General features: G+C 36.8%; 1 long non-coding RNA gene across 1 annotated transcript in view; it reads right to left on the bottom strand.

Moving 5' to 3' along the window:
* Nucleotides 1-423: 423 nt before the first annotated feature.
* The window catches only part of LOC118765216, a 21617-nt gene continuing 2313 nt past the window's right edge, over nucleotides 424-19727 (bottom strand). The window contains exons 2-3 of the long non-coding RNA XR_005001083.1: nucleotides 4947-4951; nucleotides 424-434 (exon numbers count right to left, since the gene is read on the bottom strand). This is a non-coding gene — a long non-coding RNA (uncharacterized LOC118765216). The remainder of the gene's footprint in view (nucleotides 435-4946; nucleotides 4952-19727) is intronic.

The following is a 19727-nucleotide window of genomic DNA, read 5'->3' as shown; positions in this document are numbered from 1 at the left end:
CGCCTGTGTTTGCACATACATATTTTACAACTAGCACACAAAGGAAAAAAAGGAGCGCACAGAATGTTTTCAAAATAATATCTTAATTGAAGAAATTGATGATATAATTTCATCATAATAACATCTTAAATATTACGCAATTAAAAATGGTCTGCATTTACTTAGGTTGTTAGTATGGCGTTTGAGTGGTGATTACTTGCATGGTTGTGCACATACATATTTTGCAAAGCAGGGCAGAATTTACAAATGTTTATGCACAGCCACTGCAAATCATTAGAAGGAATATTGGTGGAAAATCATGATAAGAACACTAAATACACCATTGTCGAGGATAAATTGACTCAAACATAGCATTCGGTACTGGTTTATGAACATGAAGATTAAGAAAAGAGAGTATAGCACAGACTAATGTAAAGATTCTGGATAACAAGATCCTGGAAAACTGACTGAAGACGAGATTATTACAGAACTGTGAGTGAATCCTTCCAAGGTGGCACGGTATTTAAATTAACTGAAAAAAGTCAAAATTCGGACAAATTAATCTCTCCTAAATAAAATGACTAACGAAAATGATCCCATCGAAATTTTAAGTGGACGTATAAAGAAGGAAAGAAATACTCTGGTTTTCAAACTGACAAATTCTTATTGGAATGTACAAGGTTATGTTTTGATGTGATGAATGTTTTCCGAAGACTGGTGGATAATTTACTGACAATAATATCAAAAAATTTTACGTCTGTCTCGATGACGCTATTGTTTTCAGTAAAAAAATTTTGAGAAGCTCGACGAAAACTTGGCCAAATTAATTTTAGCCAGTCGAAGACTAAACATTAATCAGTGAGAAATGTCTTCTCAGTCAAGCATTCACACAAAATAGAAAGTAATTTGCCGAAGTTGAAAAATTGTTATAAACCCGACGTTGTACAACGACAGCTAGATTTGCTTAGTTACTACACTAAACGATGTTTCGTTTCTGGAAAGCTATTCACCCTCTACTTTTCCATTCCAGAAAAAGATACCAAAATGTTAATCATTTGCTTAAAACTTCATCAATTAACACCACAATCTACTGTTTTACTTCAATGTTCCCGGCCTGTTATAAACGATGCTTCTGGTTCTACACCTTCGAGCGTCCTTTTACAGTGTAATGTTTGTTACTCTCTTCCCCGGAACATATCTTCCCCTGGAAAAAAATGTCTCATCGACTGGAAAGGTGATTCTGGTTATTCTAGAAAGTGTAAGGATATGGCGAACCGTAAAATATTTCCAGACTATTTTACATTACACATTTATCAAAGAAACCACCTCCGTGTTTGGCAACAAAAATATAACGAAAACGAAAAACAAGATTCTTTGTTGGCACAGGGCATTATTGCTCTTTTCTACCAAGTGATCCTCAACAAAATCTTCAGAAATTGCGAATTTACATAAACTTTTGTGTTCTGTCGTCAGGTTCGTCTAAATAGCTGTATAGGCCCTGCCCCGGCCAAAGAACTGCACTGGGCCTCCTACATATACAACATAGATTAGCACTGGGCTATCCTCCAGGGCAACGCCTTGTCCATTTTGTCTACTGGCATCATGAGAAACGTAATCCAATGATTTTATCAAAGAGTTTAATGACATCTGCTTAACTGCGCATAAAACGCTATTAATAACAATGAAATTAAAACTGCCCCGCATCTCCACGTATTAAGACGGCTCAATGTGAGTTCTAATTTATCATTTTCTTACAAGCGTGCTGGGAAAGTCTAGCATCGATCCGTCAGCGAAAACGAAGTCACGGCGCCTGCAACTCGAAATTTCTCGTCTTTCAACGTAGATTCGGAAAACATTGGAGAAACAAAATTTATAAAGCACTTATGAATGTTACGAATTGCAACTTTCTGTCCAGACGCATGTGGAATATTTTAACTGAAAACTGGTGGGCAGCCATTTGTAGTGATTAGAGTTGAACACTTTTCGTTGAGACAACTTGAACACTTAACTCGATTAAACGAATGCCATTTTGTCTATAGTCTCTTGTGATGACACATCAGTTAAGTTAAACATTTTAGAAAGCATGCACGACCTTGTTTTCAGCAACAAAGATATAAATCACTGAAAAGATAAATGTTACGGACTTAGAGATGAAGACAGCAACACACGCATGCACGCACGCAAGTATACACGCAAGCACACACCACACACACACACACACGCACACACTCACACACACACACACACACACACACACGCACACACGCACACACGCACACACACACACACACACACACACACACACACACACACACACACACACACACACAGATGCTACCGGATATTGACTAAAAATCTCAACTTCTATCGGCGAAATTTCTTAACTTTTTATGGGGAGAGTATCAAGGGACATTAAACGTATCAACATGGCTGTCAACAGTCCTTGTCGCCCTTGTCGTTCACCGAAATAGCCAAACTATTGAAGCTAAAAAGAACCGCCCCATGCAAGTGGTCTGCTTGATGTGGTGATCTCAGCTGCCAGCAAATCTTCAAAATGTCTGTGCTTTCCTCCACCTCAGCCTGTAGAAAGTGCCATGTTTCTGAAATACATCTGTACACATGATTTCACGTCCCTGGTTCCGAACTCGATGAATAACTAAGCAGGTTTCTAAAGTGATAAACTCTATAGAAATTTCTTCACTGTTAAAACTTGTCGTGGAAAGGCCAAATATCCATTGGTGTGTTCATTCTAGTTCTAGTTAACCGCAGTTCTGCTAATTGGAGGTATGATTGTTGAACTGGTCGATGTTCTGTATGAAGGTATCTAGCTTGCTGATGATGGCTGTGTCTAAATTAAAGATTACTAAGCTGATTTACTGCCCATCCTTGCTACATCTGCTGTGAATTAACCCTGGGTATGTCGACTGGACGTTCTACTCTGGGATGAGTTGCATGCCCGACTAATCATGCCAGCAGGTAAGCATCTTTCGGTTACCTCATCCACTTCTGCATGAACGACTAGATACGCCTATTAATATTGTATCAATTTATGTCGCTAATCAGTTAGAAAGTTAACAACGTAGGCTCATTTTAGCGCTTGCTTTGTTCAGTAAATAAATGAAATGGTTCACGAGATGACAGGTAAGAAAAGTAATAAGGTAGGCTGAGTTGTTGACACTAGTTTGTCTGGGAAGATGAACAAAACCGTTGAGCGGTCGATAAAATGGTGACTTAGGTTCGTTCGGCTGTTGAGGAACTCAAACTGTAAGTCTATGGATATATTCACTTTAGTGACATGTCACAAATATATTATTGGGAGATATTCATAACAAGTCTTAAACAGAGGTATCTAGACAAGAGAGTCGTGGAGAGATTCTGATAAGTTTAGTCGATCAAGGCTGATGGGAGGCTTATAAGAAAACAAAACTAAAATCAAGAAAACTATTTTTCATCAACAGGATGGCCGAAAGGGGTTAAATTTTCTGGCTGGCAGAACTCAGTTACATTCAGCACAAATCTATCAAAAAGCTTATGAAGATTAAAATTGAGATACCATATTCTCTCTACCGCCCACTTACGGATTTCAGTTGTTCAAGATTCTCTGTTCTGTTTTACAGCAGAAAATTTGTCCCAATAAGTTTCCACAAAATTCATAGATTTTAAGAATCTAGAATTTTATTAAAAACTGGTTTCAAATGCTTATTTTAAGAAAGAAGAAAAACAAAAACAAACAAACAAACCAAAAGCAAACCAAATAAACAATATCAGTTAAAAAGAGACATTATGATATCCCGGAGAGAGTGTTTGAGGGTTTATGGCAGAGTCAGAGAAAACAGTCACAGAGGTCCATTAATTAATAGATTCTACAGTCGTGTAGTAATCTCGGGTTTTTGGTGGAGCTCAAGTTTCGTAGATTAAATCCTAGTGTTATATAATTCTTCACGCACGCACACACACACGCACGCATGCACGTACGCACGCACACACACACACGCACGCATGCACGTACGCACGCACACACACACACACACACATACGTACATAAACAAAAATTCGAGACGACCAGAAAATATTTGCTCTCGAATTGTTTGTAATTTTAATTATTTATTAAAAACAAAGCAAAAATAAAATATACACACACAGTCTCTCTCCCCCTCATACACTCACATACACAGATACACATACTCACATGCAGATACACACATACACGCACACACACATAAATACACAGACGTGCAGAGTATTTTAAAACAAAACACAAGAAAAAAAAAAGTCCAGGAAAAGATGACGTTCAACTGGATACACGAAGGAAACAAGACGACATTCTACAAAACTGCCCTCAGCTCCCGTCATAAGGCCGTCATAAGGTCACCGTCATAAGGCCACCGCCATAAGGCTACCGTCATAAGGCTACCATCATAAGGCTATCATCATAAGGCCACCGTCATAAGGCTACCGTCATAAGGCACCCGTCATAAGGCCACGGAAATTACTCTATATCACGGCACATGTCACTTCCCTCTCCTGATGATATGGATGATACAACAAGCTACCAGGATATTAGTCGAGATGGTAACCAGAACCGGGAAAACTTCAACCCTGAACCGATAGAACATCTCTCACCAAAAAACATCAGAACTGAAACTGTGAAACAGAAATGAACCAGAGAGCAACATAAGGAAGTAATGGTAGTGTTCTTCACAGCCGTTTACAGACCTCAGAACAACATCACTGAGCCAACAGAATGGAGGAAAAATTATAGGGAACAACACGGCCCCAAATATGAAGGCCAGTAAACTAGGTAACATTCCATCCATCCATCCATCTTCTCTGCCCGCACTATTCCCGGGAGGATCGTGAGGAAAGGGTCCTCAGGCACCTCCTCCATAAGATCAGAAGCCGGCGTCATTACACTTTCCAACTGGATTCCTGAGTGTGACCAACTAACACAATGGACATTGTCCAACCATCTCTTTCTTGGTCTAACCCTAGGCCTTCTTCCGATTGACTCAGCTTAAAAAATCTGTCTTGCGATTCTTTCATGCGGCGACATTCTAGTCCGTATTAATGGACCTATGACCTTCAATGTGAAGTAGTAGTAGCTTGACATGGAAAGAATCCCCGATCTCCAAGCTATGCACCCTATCGAGTAACGTAATACCAGGGATTTTTCAGAGGAACCCCATTTCGGCCGCTTGTATTCTCGATCATATTCTTTGGGTCTTTACAATAGGGGTGGTTTCCGTCCTGGACATAGCACAACTGGCCAGATATTTACACTTCGAAAAATCGTAGGAATATTGCCAAAAGATGTATGCTATTCCCCGAAAAGGTATGTGACTGCTTACCGCAGTACATAGTGTGGTGAGTTTTGCAGGAGTTTGAGATTAATGGAAAACTTATGGGTGCCCATATACGAATGCCCAGATGTTTGTGTTCGTATAAATGGTGCCATGTCGAAACCTTTTAGCGTAGTTCTTGGGCTTCGGCAGGGATGTGTATTGTCACCTCTCCTTTTCATAATTTTTATGGATTGGATTGACAGGCACAGCCATTGAGAAAGTGCTGTCACATTCGGTGGTTGTATGTAAGACTTGAAGGGACATAATGTAAAACAACGGACTCACACAGGTAGAACTTGGGCAAATAATCAAATCCCTGGAAAATAAAATTGCAAATACTAGGGCGACTGTTATTGCCCTACATAATATAAGCCAAAAGGAAAATGCACAACAAATAAATAATATCCATAAGAATGAGCAATTTCCATAATGAAGATGAGCGATCATTCTTAGAGTATGAGAAAGAAGAAATTGCAGAAGCTAAAGAGGAATAAGTAAGGCCTTAGTTACGGAAATGAAAAACGGAGATCCACTCCGAAATTCCAGACAAGAAATATTCTGACAAAAGAGAAATATATAACCCAGCGACGAAAGAACTACCGATGGAAAATGATACAACTAGAAACAACTTTATGTACTCAATGCCAAAAGATCTTAGCATCTAAATGGGTGTTATAACGAAGAGAAAAGAAAGAAAACCATGTTAATCAACAACTAAAGTGGAAAGTTAAGATACGGAAGAAAATAGAATGTCGAAAAGGAGAAATCTTAGGTTGCACATCATGCCGATATAACTGTCTTCGGGAACTGTTTTCGGGAAACGTACCCATTCATACATTCCTGAGCGTTTTCCCATTAAGGTCTTCTTACACACACACACACACACACACACGCGCGCGCACACACACACACACACACACACACACACAGATCTATATGTATACGTATATGTATGTGTGCGTGAGCGTGCGCATGTGTGTATGTATGTATACACACACACACACACACACACACACACACACATATGTATATTATTCCAGTTAAAGCAGCTATTTTCAAATGTCTGCTGCACGAACCATCGTCGTCAACCGCCATCACTGCCTTCTGCTCGCCTGCTTTCATGAAAGGCAGATGAAATATTTCTATCCGAGGTGATACCCTGGCATCATCACCAAACGCAGATAATAACTCCACTGTTCTACACAACGATGACTACCATCACTGGCGGTTCTGCTTTGTTTGTTTGGATGTGTACACTTATAGTTGCTATCATCCATCCATCCATCTCTCACACCCACTGTCTATCTATCTATCTATCTATCTATCTATCTATCTATCTATATCTATCTATCTATCTATCTATCTATCTATCTGTCTGTCTGTCTGTCTGTCTGTCTGTCTGTCTGTCTGTCTATCTATCTATCTATCTATCTATCTATCTATCTGCCTTTATCTGTACGTGCATACACCTTCCATACATACACGTTATGTGTGTGTGTGTGTTTGTATGTGTGTGTGTTTGTGTGTGCACCGCCACTAACATATAAACACATACACACGTATACACACATATACACTCACTCGCGCCATCATCTCCTACACATTATTCACACACACAGATAATATTCATAAATAGCTACAAGAGTTCGTTAATGAAGAATTTCAAGTTATTTTGAGAATAAAAATAGCAGACGATAAAAACTGATGCCTTTGTGAACTCATCTTAATACTGAATTCGGTCAGCAATGGTTGTTGCTGTTGTTGTTGTTGGTGATGGTGGAGGTGGCTGTGGTGTCTTTTTTGCTTGACGTTGTTGGTTTGAGTTGCTAACTTCTCAGCTTTTAACCATAAGCCATCCTTAATTAAACAGATGATCAAAACCATTTCAGCCGTGACCATCCCGTCTTTTTGAGATTTATACAATACCATCACCTAGAGTGTGTCCCCTACTTAAGTTCGTAGACTGTTTTGGTGGGTATTTGTCTACTATTTCTGGAAGGTCAAGTAACCATACAGAAACCTCTTCCATTCTCGTTGCTTCCGTAGCTTCTGGTTGTATGCGTTTGTGTGTGTGTGTATGTGTGTGTGTGTGTGTGTGTGTGTATGCGTGTGTGCGCGTGTGTGCGTTGGTGTGTGTATGTGTGTGTGTGTGTATGTATTTAGGGGGTAGAGTCCACAGTGATCCGTAGGTAGAAGTGCAGCCGGAGGGTAAATGTCCAAAAGAGAATCTGTAAAGGGTAGATAGAAAGTCCAGTGAAGTTCGTGTGTGATAAGAAATGACAGGGTCAACTGGTGCAACCACGTGAGCGTGTGATATATGGAGAGAGTTCACGGAAAAAAACAACAACAAAAGACGAAGACAGGTGGTGTACAAAACAAACAGATGTATTAGTATAACGCTCAGGAATTGAAAAAATCTTTTACGTTTCGAGCCTACGCTCTTCTACAGAAAGGAACACAGGAAAAAAAAACAAGGAGAAAAACAAGGAGAGAGAAAAATGTGTGTAGTGGCTACCGATCTACCAAGGTTCTATCATCAGCTGCATCGAGAGGAGAATTTAAGATGGACGAAGAACTGACTGTAAAAAGAAAAAAAAGGCACATTTGTTCACATATTGTACAAATATTAAATTAAACCCAATGGCTGGTGGATTATTTCATCAACTCCGGCAGAATAGAAGACAAATTAGTCCTAAAAGTGATTTCGGTATTTGAAGGGGGTCGCAAATATATGCCACAAAACATTTTGTCTGACGTTGCTTTAATACGAACCAGGAATATAATATGGATTAATATCAAGGATATTTGATTTCCGCAAAAATGTGGCCCTGCCAAATCAGAAGAAACCATTATTTTCTGTAAGGATGTTTTAATCACGGATTAAATGTTGTTTTTTAGTTTCGTTTGTCTAAATTTTGAGATCAAATCCTGTTAGGCTCACTTTTAGCGTCTTCAACCAATCCCGTCAGTGCAATTGTGTTAAACTGCGATAGATTCAGTACCTATATATCAGTGATATATTAGGGTCAAAATAAAGAAATCGAACGAAGGAAATTTGCATTTGAATACATAAAGTGGACCAAGAGAAGCCTGTAAAGTTATTCTCTTTGTAACGATGTGGTGCCGGGTTCGATTACATTGCCCGACGTCTTACCCGTGGTGCTGTGTTATGGCGATTGAAGAAAAGCATTGAATTGACCAAACAATTTTGACCAAACCATTTTGAGTAGAATTTTGAAGACAGGAATTGTTTAAGAAATTTCTGTGAAATAGGGGAGGGAGTAGCATGTTAGAGGAAGTAAAGGAAAACGTGAAGCGGAGGAGAATATGCGAGAGAATATTTGAGAGACTTGGTGACATCTGTTCTTTGAGAGGGCCAAAAGAGGTTCAGACATTGCCAGAGAAAGAGAGAGAGAGAGAGAGAGAGAGAGAAAAGAAGGAAGAAGAGAGAGAAGAGCAGAGAGAGGGAGAGGGAGAGAGAATGTTAAAAGAATTGTCTTTAAGTTGAGAAATGTGGCAGATACTATAAGACAAGTGTAAGAACACGACTTTATGTGGCTTTTTTTAATGGCTGGGTACACACTAGACATGCGTCGTTGCTGATGTAATATCACCTCGTAATGAAACAGTAAAAGGAAAGAAAGAAAGAATAATTGTGACAATGTCTCTTTCAGATCCTTTGCATAAACAAGCAAAATATGTGGCTATATGGAAGTATGTTCAAGAAACCCTATCCACACTCAAAACATCAAATGAAGCCAGAGCAACATCTATCCGTAGCAAAGACGAAAGGTCTGTGCGTTGCTATTTAGGTGAGAAGTCGGAGAAAGGATGTTTACGACTCGAAGTAAGAATCCTATTGAATACCATATTCAAATAGAACCGGCCTATATGCATTTGTGTGTATGTGTGTGTGTATTATTTATATATATATATATATATATATATATATATATAATATATATATATATATAAATTAATAATAAAATATTAGGGAATAAATCCAAACTTACAGGGAAAAATCAGATTTAGGATTGAATCCAATTTTATAGTAAAATATTATATTATATTAAATTAGAGATTATTACATTATTAAATTAGAGTTCATTGCTAAACCTCGCTAAGATAAATATTTCAATTACCTGAAGATTGACTGTAACCATAACTCGAATTATTACGAATTGGACAGCCATGAAACGATCGTAGTGTTTTACTCATTATCTTTTATTAAACTTTTAATACTTTTGATATATATTTAAAATAATATAAATTAATTAATTTTATGTATTGGCTTAAGTTTTTCATTGTTTGATTTGCCTAATAGTGGTTTTATCTCTAATTTAATAATATCTATATATATATTATATATATATATATATATATATTATATATATATATATATATATATATATATATATATATATATATATATATATATATATATATATATATATATATATATATATATATATATATATATATATATATATATATATATATATATATATATATATATATAAGGTACATGGCTTGGTGGTTAGAGTATTGCACTCCTGTCGCGAGATAATGGTTTCAACTCGTAGACCGGGCGGTGCGTTGTGTTCTTCCTCTCACGTTGCTCTGCATTCACTTCTTCGACACCTGACACGTGGTACACCATGCATCTGTTCAGGCAACGTCGATTTGGCGGAGGGAGCGAGCTAATGCGAGGCACATACACTTAATCATTATAAAAGAGAATCATTTGTGCAGGTCGTTCGGCAAAAGCTGAACACTCATACGCCGAATTGGACGGGAGAACTTGCTAAACTTTTATATATATATATATATATATATATAAGTTCAGCAAAATTTAGATTCAAATGAATATGGTACTTAAGTTAGATGCACCAGAATTTTGTATGGTGTTATCCATATAAATCTATGGGGTGATTATAATAAAAAATAAGCAGCAAGAATAACTTCGGTAATTTGGTACGATCGTTTCACGCTACATCATATATTTATATATATCGAGTACAGAGCAGTAATATGCGATTAAATAACTGACAAGGTACACAAGAAATTATGTAATGGCCTTCATTTGCTTACAGCTGTTTCTGCTATGCACTCATAGTTGAGTGTTTGTTTATCACCTTCTAGATTCGTATGCATTTATATAATTTTCTAGCAACATTTTCATTTTGTCTACTTTCTAATATAATCTGTTAGTTCAGAGCAATTCATTCCCAGATACTGTTTTAGTCTCTCATAATTTTACGCCAACTCGAAAAGAAGAATATTTTTTTATCTCTGAAAATTGTCTGCAAGATTGTTTTGCCAAAAAACCCCAATCCATTTCTTAAAGATTATCGCCTATATACACCACTTAAGTTATTTATAAATCTATTTATATAATCTTGTATATTTATTTAGCAGTTGTTTCATCATTATTTCAACAAATACGGCAAAAGACAAGCTCGGCTGGTGAAGTGAGAATAAGACCGAAACCTATTCGTAATTATCTTCCCACATTTGCTACAAACATGAAAATAATATTAGTTATTGACGAATGTCATTTTCCCCGCGTAGTAAAATTATTTATGATTAACTAATTATTGCTCTATGCATGAAACTTGTCAATATTAACTTTACCTTTCATTTCTCTACTGGGTTATCATCCGTGCGCCAGTTTGGAGCCTACTTTATTGGAAATAGTGATTGCCTCTGATAGAATCGATTCGATGTCATTATCTGAAACCACAAAGCGAAAATATTAATTCTATACCGTAATTTAACCGTTTGCTTGATGTCAAAAAACAACCAACATTATCTAATTTAAAGTCGGTGGAGCGCATAGGAATTAACGTTCTTAGAACTACAACAGTCAGAAGTAACGAAAACACCCAGAGGAATAGAGAAGTATAACCAGTAAGGATTCATTTAATTACAAACTTTCAATATAGAACAAAGAATATGTCGTACATTCAGGTTATTGATTTTTTAAAAAACAAGATTAATATAGTAGACTTTATCGAATATTTTCCAATTTCAATAGAAACTTTGCTAAAACTAATAGGTACACAACCTAATACATCCACCGATGATAGGTGCAAATGAGAATCCATAGTCAAGGTACAGTGATGTAAGTTCCGCATTAATTCACCATAAACATACTCTTTTCCTGGACTTTCGATTGTACATTCACATCCGTTGGGCAGCTGGCTTCTACAACACTGCATAGCTTTTGTTCCCTGCCCTGCAGAAGAATATCAGGTCTGTTATATTTGCATCAAATTGATGTTTTTATTGGGATGTTCAATAAGGAATACTTGTTTTTAAAGGTGTGAATATCTGCTGGTCCCGACATGTTTTTGATGTTATATATCACGGCAGTCCTTCTTTCGGATAGCATTGTAAATAGTCTTTGCAACTATATCATGCCTCAAGGACAGATAGTATCTCGTAGACATTTTGGGGCAGATACTGAGGATGTGGGTGATATCTTCCACATGTGGAAATTGCCTGTGGTAGCTAGTACCTGTCTGGTTTTGATGTCCAGGTTGCCTATTTCATTGAATGTCCAGTCCAATATCCCAAATGTTGGTACTAGCACGGGCACTGCAAAAGCATTGTGAGACTTAAGTCTTGTTAAATGCAAAGAGCTCTGAGTTTCATACAAAAAGAAACCCGAAGGATTATTATTTCAGTTTTTTTCTTCATCACAATGGTATTTAAACGTTTCAACAAGGCACATGAACTATATTTTATTGGAGAACTTGCTCGGAATATTAAAGGTTCTCCAACAGATAGTTTTCTGTAAATACTTGTTACAAAATTTATCCAGGAATTGCTTGAGATGTCTGTTGAATTATTTTTTGAGTGCACCTATACTTCTGTTTAATGACCGGCCATGCTATTTGCTAACTGTTTCAGCTTTGTTAGAATATTAGCCTCGCTTGAGATCCAACGTAAAAAATAATTTGTTTATCTTTTATTTACTGTGGATCACGAATGTCCAACCTGCCTTGACGGTCATAGCCAACAGAATTATGTCTCCAAAGTTTGTATATTTGTATCATTGCTTTGAGCTTAAATACTTTAGTTCCTTTGACTGAATCGTTTTTACTTACCTTTTTTTTATGCTCAAAGCTTGAAGTATCTCTTCATTAGATTTTTCTTTTCTTACTCTTTCGTATCCCTCATTTGCCCGAAGGCTCAACTGGAAATATTATGGATATTACACTTTCTCATCTCCCAAGCTAAAACTTAGAAAATAAAGATTAATAAAAAGAAAACACTGTAAGATCTTTTTTAATTTTATTCTATAGTGACAATAAATAAATAAAAATAAGAACTAAAACAACCAAAACAAACAAACAAACAAACAAACAAACACAAAAACCTATTTTCTTAGCCGAAGGGAATATTTATTTGGTGGAGGGTGAGAAAATTGTATAATTTTGGATAAGAATGAAGAAAACAGGAAATGATAGCAATGTCAAAATAGTGAAGAACACAAGACATGTTTAGATATAAAGTGAGTCGTGTCTGAGAGAAGGATGCCCCGTTATTATATTAAGAATTCTTATCGGCAGGTTTTGGTCAAAGGGCGTTGCTATCGGATAGGAACATGTCTGCAATCTGTCGCGAGAAGTGGGATTTTGATAAAAGATTTTTTAGCTTTTTCCATCTTGGTGGTTGTTTCATAAATAGTGCAAAGATGGCCTTCTTCTTTCTGTACTTCTATGTATTATGTATGTATGTATGTATGTATGTATGTATGTATGTATGTATGTATGTATGTATGTATGTATGTATGTGTGTGTGTGTGTGCGTGCATGCGTGTGAGTGTGTATGTGTGTGTTTGTGAGAGTGTGTGTGTGCGTGCGTGCTTGTCTTTGAATGTGTGGACACATGTATGTCCCAAATAGCGGTTACATCGCTACCCTACCTAATATAATGACATATTCTTTTTTAGAATAACTTTCTATCACTTTTGCGCTGGCTTCCGGATATACAACATACGGTTATTATCTTGAGAATCATGAAACAAAACCATAACAGAACCGTCTTTATCCTACAAACGCTATTATTATTGTTGTTGTTGTTGTTGTTACCAATGGCTGTCATGATGTGTTGTTGACAAGAAAGTTGTTTGGATTTTTAAAATTCTCCCATGAGGAAGCTGTAAACTTTAAACAACTTCTTCTTCTTCTTCTTCTTCTTCTTCTTCTTCTTCTTCTTCTTCTTCATCTTCTTCTTCTTCTTCTTCTTCTTCTTCTTCTCTTCTTCTTCTTCTTCTTCTTCTTCTTCTTCATCTTCTTCTTCTTCTTCCTCTTCTTCTTCTTCTTTTTCTTCTTCTTCCTCCTCTTCTTCCTCTTCCTCTTCCTCTTCCTCTTCCTCCTCCTCTTCCCCTCTCTCTATTTACGCATGTATGTGTGAATTTTTGATTGTGCTTACATGCGTGTATATAAATATTCTGTGGTGTAAACGTTTCTGTCACGGTCACATTATCTTAACTAAAGAAAGTCCAAAATGGTGGTTTGCTCCAGGCGGCGGCATTTTGACGTATGTCATACTGCATTTTTCGTAGGAACGAAGAACAGCAAGCACCCCACCCCCACCCACTCAGGCTGTTTAATCTCCAGCTGGGTCACTGTATAGCCAACATCTTAGTATCACAAGCTAATGAAACTCTGTTACATTATACAGTGTTTTCAATCTTTGATGCTGTCAACTCTCCACATTCATGGTATATATTGCTAACCAGGTGGACTTGGCTCAAAAGAAAGTAAAGTATGTTGGTCTTGGACACTGCACCTGTGCCGGTGACGTTATACGGACCATGACTCCTCGACCATTAGCTTCTGTCAGCTACGACTCTATATTTATAGTGGCAACAGTAGAGAGATAAGGTTTATATCTGATTGTGGGGATGTTGTGCTGCCTAATCAGCCAAACACATCACATTATATCCCTCTTAATTGTTTTTTCGATAAAGGTGCTTTACTATTACACGACAGATCTATTTCACCGTAAAAAAACCCTCCATGTGAAAGTACACACGAAAATTGTACTGAAGTGCTGTGCAGTTGATGAAGGTTAAGATTAGGTTGCAGTGAGAAGATATTAGTCCATGATCTTGAAGAAGCGACAGAAATACACCCTCGAATCAATATATGATAACGAGGTCTTCAGTCGTGCCAAATAATACACTAGATTGTGATAGAGGAGATATTATCTCAAATACCTTATCTAAGAGATCAATATATAACTTATGATGAAATACGAACTCATATCCTGATTCATGTTTAATAGACATTCATTTATCTTCCATCTTGAGTGCTTACTTATACTGAAAGTAATTGAAATAAATATTTCATGAATATTTAGCAGGATCCCAAATATCAACTCACTGCCTATGAATGGCACTCGGATTACTGTTCAGATTTCTAGACAACTAAGCAACACGAATAGGATTCTATCAAAGGTTGATGACGTCAGCAAACAACTGATCAATCAAATGTCTGGTAGAAATAGGATGTTATTAACAATTTGTTTTTAGCGCCTTTTCTTTCACATCCATTATGTATATATGGGTTGTTTGTCCGGTAAATGGCAGTGGTCATGACACAACTTAAGCCGGCTAGGTGCACGAATTTAAACCTCTCGATTTCGGCCAAGCAACGATGATGGCAGCTGTTGCAGCCTAATCAAGACCGATAGCCACACGAACGTATGTAACTCAACGTCGGCTACACAATTCAGCGACTGCTACAGTCTCCTATCATTGCTGGCACACACACACACACACACACACACACACACACACACACACACACACACACACACACGCACACGCACACGCACACGCGCGCGCACACACACACACACACACACACACACACACACACACACACACATCTCACACAAACTGCTAGATTGCTTCACTTGGCTTAAATATATTTTCTCTGTCATTCGTTACAATTTCAATACATTTTGGTTAACGATAATAAATATTTTGTGCTTGGAATTTTTCATACAGGCTTTTGTTCCTCTCTGAACCAAATCGAAGTATATTCTGCCGTTACAGAAAAATAGCCACGTAACTTGAATGTTTGTTTATCATAGAGTCGGGTTACGTGGGGGACGCTTAAATAGAACAAACATTCGTCAATCATCTGATTCTCTCACATCAAAGATTACAGTAAGTTGTCCGTTTTCTTCTATGACACCTTGATGGATTAGTGAACATTGAAACTGAAGCGCCTTTGTGAGGGACATACCACAGAGCTGCTGGCAGGATTTGATATAGCGAACCTTTCGTTATTAAAACGATATTTGAAAGATGTTGATGTTGTATGCTATTTTTAATGACTATCATCTGTGTCAAAAGATAGCTTTAACAGATTTATTATAATTACTGAATTCAATGCTGGGTTTTGTTTTGTTGTTGTGTTTTAAATTTATGTTTTGCTAATTTTGGGCAACTTCAGAAGATGGAAAGAACTAGTGGAGAAAGAAGAAAAGTTGGGGTAAAGAAGAGACAGAAGAGACAGAAAAAGGCGTTTCAAAATATCTCTTAACACTATAGCATATTTTTTTAATAAATATTATTCAAAACAGAAACAAAATGATAGCAGAGATGTGTCTTGAAAATGGATAACGTTTATTTAACCTGTGGGAATTGCTTGTCAACAACACCCAGAAAGAAATAGTTTCATATAAGATATTTACTACAAAGGACGAGAAGAATTTAACATTCCACTAATTCCAACGCGAAAGACTCTATGCAATGGCTGTCGGGAAACGCGTTCATACGAGGAACAGATACATAAATGTAGGTCGTATCTTTTTCTATTCAATACCATCGGGACTTGTTAAGCGGCTTAAGATTATGGGTAGTGTCTGGGAAATTTCAGAGTTCAATCTAAACAAAGAAAAATGACGTTATAAAAAAAGTGTCAAAATATGTCATATCGGCGAATATTGATACCTGATAATGGTCTTAGTTAGGAGTGACTCTACTGGTAAAAATTATTCCAAACTAGATCCACTTCTGATAAATTGTTCTTACTGCTTTGTGAGAAATCCTCAGGGTGTCATTTATGGCAGGCATTGGATTATTATTATTATTATTATTATTATTATTATTATTATTATTATTATTATCATCATCATCATCATCATCATTATTATTGTTGTTGTTGTTGTTGTTGTTGTTATTATTATTATTATTATTATTATTATTATCATTATTATTATTATTATAATTTTATTATTATTATTATTATATTATTATTATTATTATTATTATTATTATTATTATTATTATTATTATTATTATTATTAAGGCGGTAGCATGGCAGAACCATTTGAGCGTTAGGAAACTGCCTTGTGGTATTTCTTTTTATCTCTTTAGGTTCTGAATTCCGAGTTCAAATTCTGACTAGGTCAACTTTGTCTTTCAACCCTCCGATGGTAAAATGGTTCGGTACCGATCAAGTACTGGGATCGAATTGCTGGCCTTTTGCTTAAACCAAAACCCATTATTATTAGAAAGTTATTACAATCTACTTGCTTCAATAGTATGGCCAGTCCTTTATGGGGAAATTCCATAAAATCCTCTAATTTTTATTCACCATCAGTCTCCAGCTTGTGTTCATACCACTTTTCTGTCACTTTGAATCTACACCCTTGGCTAACATTCCAATGCATTCTTTTAACCATTCAGGTCTGTGCCTATACACTTTTTGAGTTAGTTTCTTGCATTCATTTAAGAGATGGTTAATACTTTCATCTCCTTTCTCACAGATTCTGCGTTTGCTATTTGACTTTTATTAATCTTTGCCTTTATCAAATTCATTCGAATGGTTTCTTCTTGAACGGCTATAATTAGCGATTCGACTTCTCGTTTTAGATTCCGTCCGTTAGCCATCACCAGCGTTCTTTATTTCCAACATCATCGGTTTCTTGCATGAATTAGTCGTGTAATTCCTTCTCTTTTCAGTTACTTATTCTGTTGTTCTTCCTTCTGTTCTTGTACTCTTCAACTGTTTCAGCAACTTTTTAGTTATTCCAAGCCACCGAAGTATTCTTTATTCACAACGTACAACCTCCGCACAGTACTAACAGTGTCTTCTGCGTTTAGCGACCCTCTGCCCCCGTCTTTCCTGATAAGTAGAGTCTGTCGGTGTTACTTTTAGAGTGGTGCTTTTTGTGCATTGCGAGTAGTTTCCTAATTCTGAAATGGAAAATAACTGGAATGTTTTGCAAATTTTCACGATTGTGTTTGGAGAATATGAATCAATTTGCTTTATCTTTTTCTTGGAGGACTCTAGTATTTCCATGTTTTTATGTTGATCTGTTGTTACGTAACCCGGAGCATCTCTGACAATACGAATAAATGGAAACCTAAAGGCTAGCTATAACAACTGCAAGTTTTTTATTCGTTCTTCATTGATGTTCTTCCCGATTTCTGATGAGATACTCGCATCTGATCTCTAGAATATTCTGTGATTCTTGCTACCTGTCCCATAGAACAATATATGGTCTATTCTGCTTACAGCAGGTTGCTGTTTTCATTGGATTGTTCCACCAATATTCTTTATCTTGAAAGGTATGGATATTTTTTGGATCTGGTATGGCTGTGGTATGGCCGTCAAGATAATCTTATGTATGTATGTATGTATGTATGTATGTATGTATGTATGTATGTATGTATGTATGTATGTATGTATGTATGTATGTGTGTGTGTGTGTGTGTGTGCGTGCGTGCGTGTATGTATGTATGTATGTATGTATGTATGTATGTATGTATGTATGTATGTATGTATGTTTGTATGTATGTATGTATTTATGTAGAAAGTTAAAAAGGAACACACGAGTTGATATGTATAAGGAAAATAAGTCAAGGTAGAAAATGCTAAAATAATTTTATCATGAAGAACATTTTACTATCGCTTTCAGTCTTTGCGACTTTTTCAACTTGTAAAGCATAAAAAACAAATAAATTGTGGAAAAATTAAATGAAATGTTTTTAAAAATATTTCCATAGTTTTCAAATGCAAGGGACATTATCCTTTTTTCAGTCTGTCTTTGTCTCTCTTTTTTACTCTTGTGGGTTCTGCCTAGAACCCATGCGTCCGTGGAATACTCAGCCAGTTCAGTTGATTGAACAACTGAGCCAATATCGTCAGAACCAATGGAGATCCATTTCTATGCATCTGTATATGTCATAGACAGAGATTTTAGTCCTGATTTTCAACATTGGCAGAAAATAATTGGAAGAAGAATCAACGAGGGAGCATCCACACTATCAAATTAAATGCTAGAAAGAGAAGCTAAATCTCCTTTCAACAACACTTTAGTGTCTTAGAAAGAGAATGATACTTTAGATAATACCATTCTGGATGTCAAACCATGCCACGAGTCCTTAACTTTTTGATGGAGCCGAAGAGACCGTTTCGAGACCTGGCAGAACCCATTCCTCTTTAGATCTGACCACTGCTGATTCTTTCTATAAACAGAGAGGGTGGGGAGAAGGGAAGAGAGACAGGGAGAAGGGGGTGAGATGGATAGAGGGGGAAGGAGAGGGGGATGGACTTCAATACTGGGATGATACTTTATTTATCGACCCCGAAAGGATAATGAAAGGCAAAGTTGATCTCGGTAGCATTTGAACTCAGAGCATAAGGGACTGGAACGATCAACACTGACCAAACTGACATTCTAATGACACTGCCGATTGACCATCTTGCCATCCTGGATCCACCATGTCGAAAGAATCCAACTTTGAGATATCTTTGTATCTGTGATTGAGTGGACGGGATGATAGTTCAGCGAGTGCACAGTATCAAGCGCCGCCCATTAAACCATGCTTGAGTCCCTCAATGAGGCTGGGGGTAAGCCTTATAGACAATCACGAATAACGGGTCACTTGAAAAGTTTCACCATTTTGAAAACTCGTGGATTTACTCTACATTTTATGATTCGTTTTCTTGAAGCGCTGAGATCAAATGTTTACCTTTGAAAAAACAAAAGCAGAAACAAAAAAAAGAAAAGAAGCAAAAACAAACAAAAAAACCTTTCTGTGATAAACTATGTCCAGTCCAGGAGTGGAATCTCTTCTTTAACTGCTAAACATTTTCGAAAACTGCGATAAGCTCCGGGCTACAACGACATCTTCCTATAAACAGCAGCGTATGAAAATAAACGAGAATAAATAAAACTGCACAGTTCGCCCCCAATCAACATTTTCTGTATTCTTAATCATTGAGCTCATTTTAGATATTAATAAAGAGCATGCAGTAAATAGAAGCAGAACTATTTCGGGAAAATATTCCAACATTTTCAGACTACATCATCGGCACGAATTTCACAAGAATGTGTCATAAAAGAGACAACCAGTTATTGTTAGTTACA

This window comes from Octopus sinensis, linkage group LG10 (genome assembly GCF_006345805.1).
Source record: "Octopus sinensis linkage group LG10, ASM634580v1, whole genome shotgun sequence".
In the NCBI taxonomy this organism is placed as follows: Eukaryota; Metazoa; Mollusca; class Cephalopoda; order Octopoda; family Octopodidae; genus Octopus; species Octopus sinensis.
Note: the sequence above shows the minus strand (reverse complement) of the source record. Positions and strands in the feature narration are given on the sequence as shown.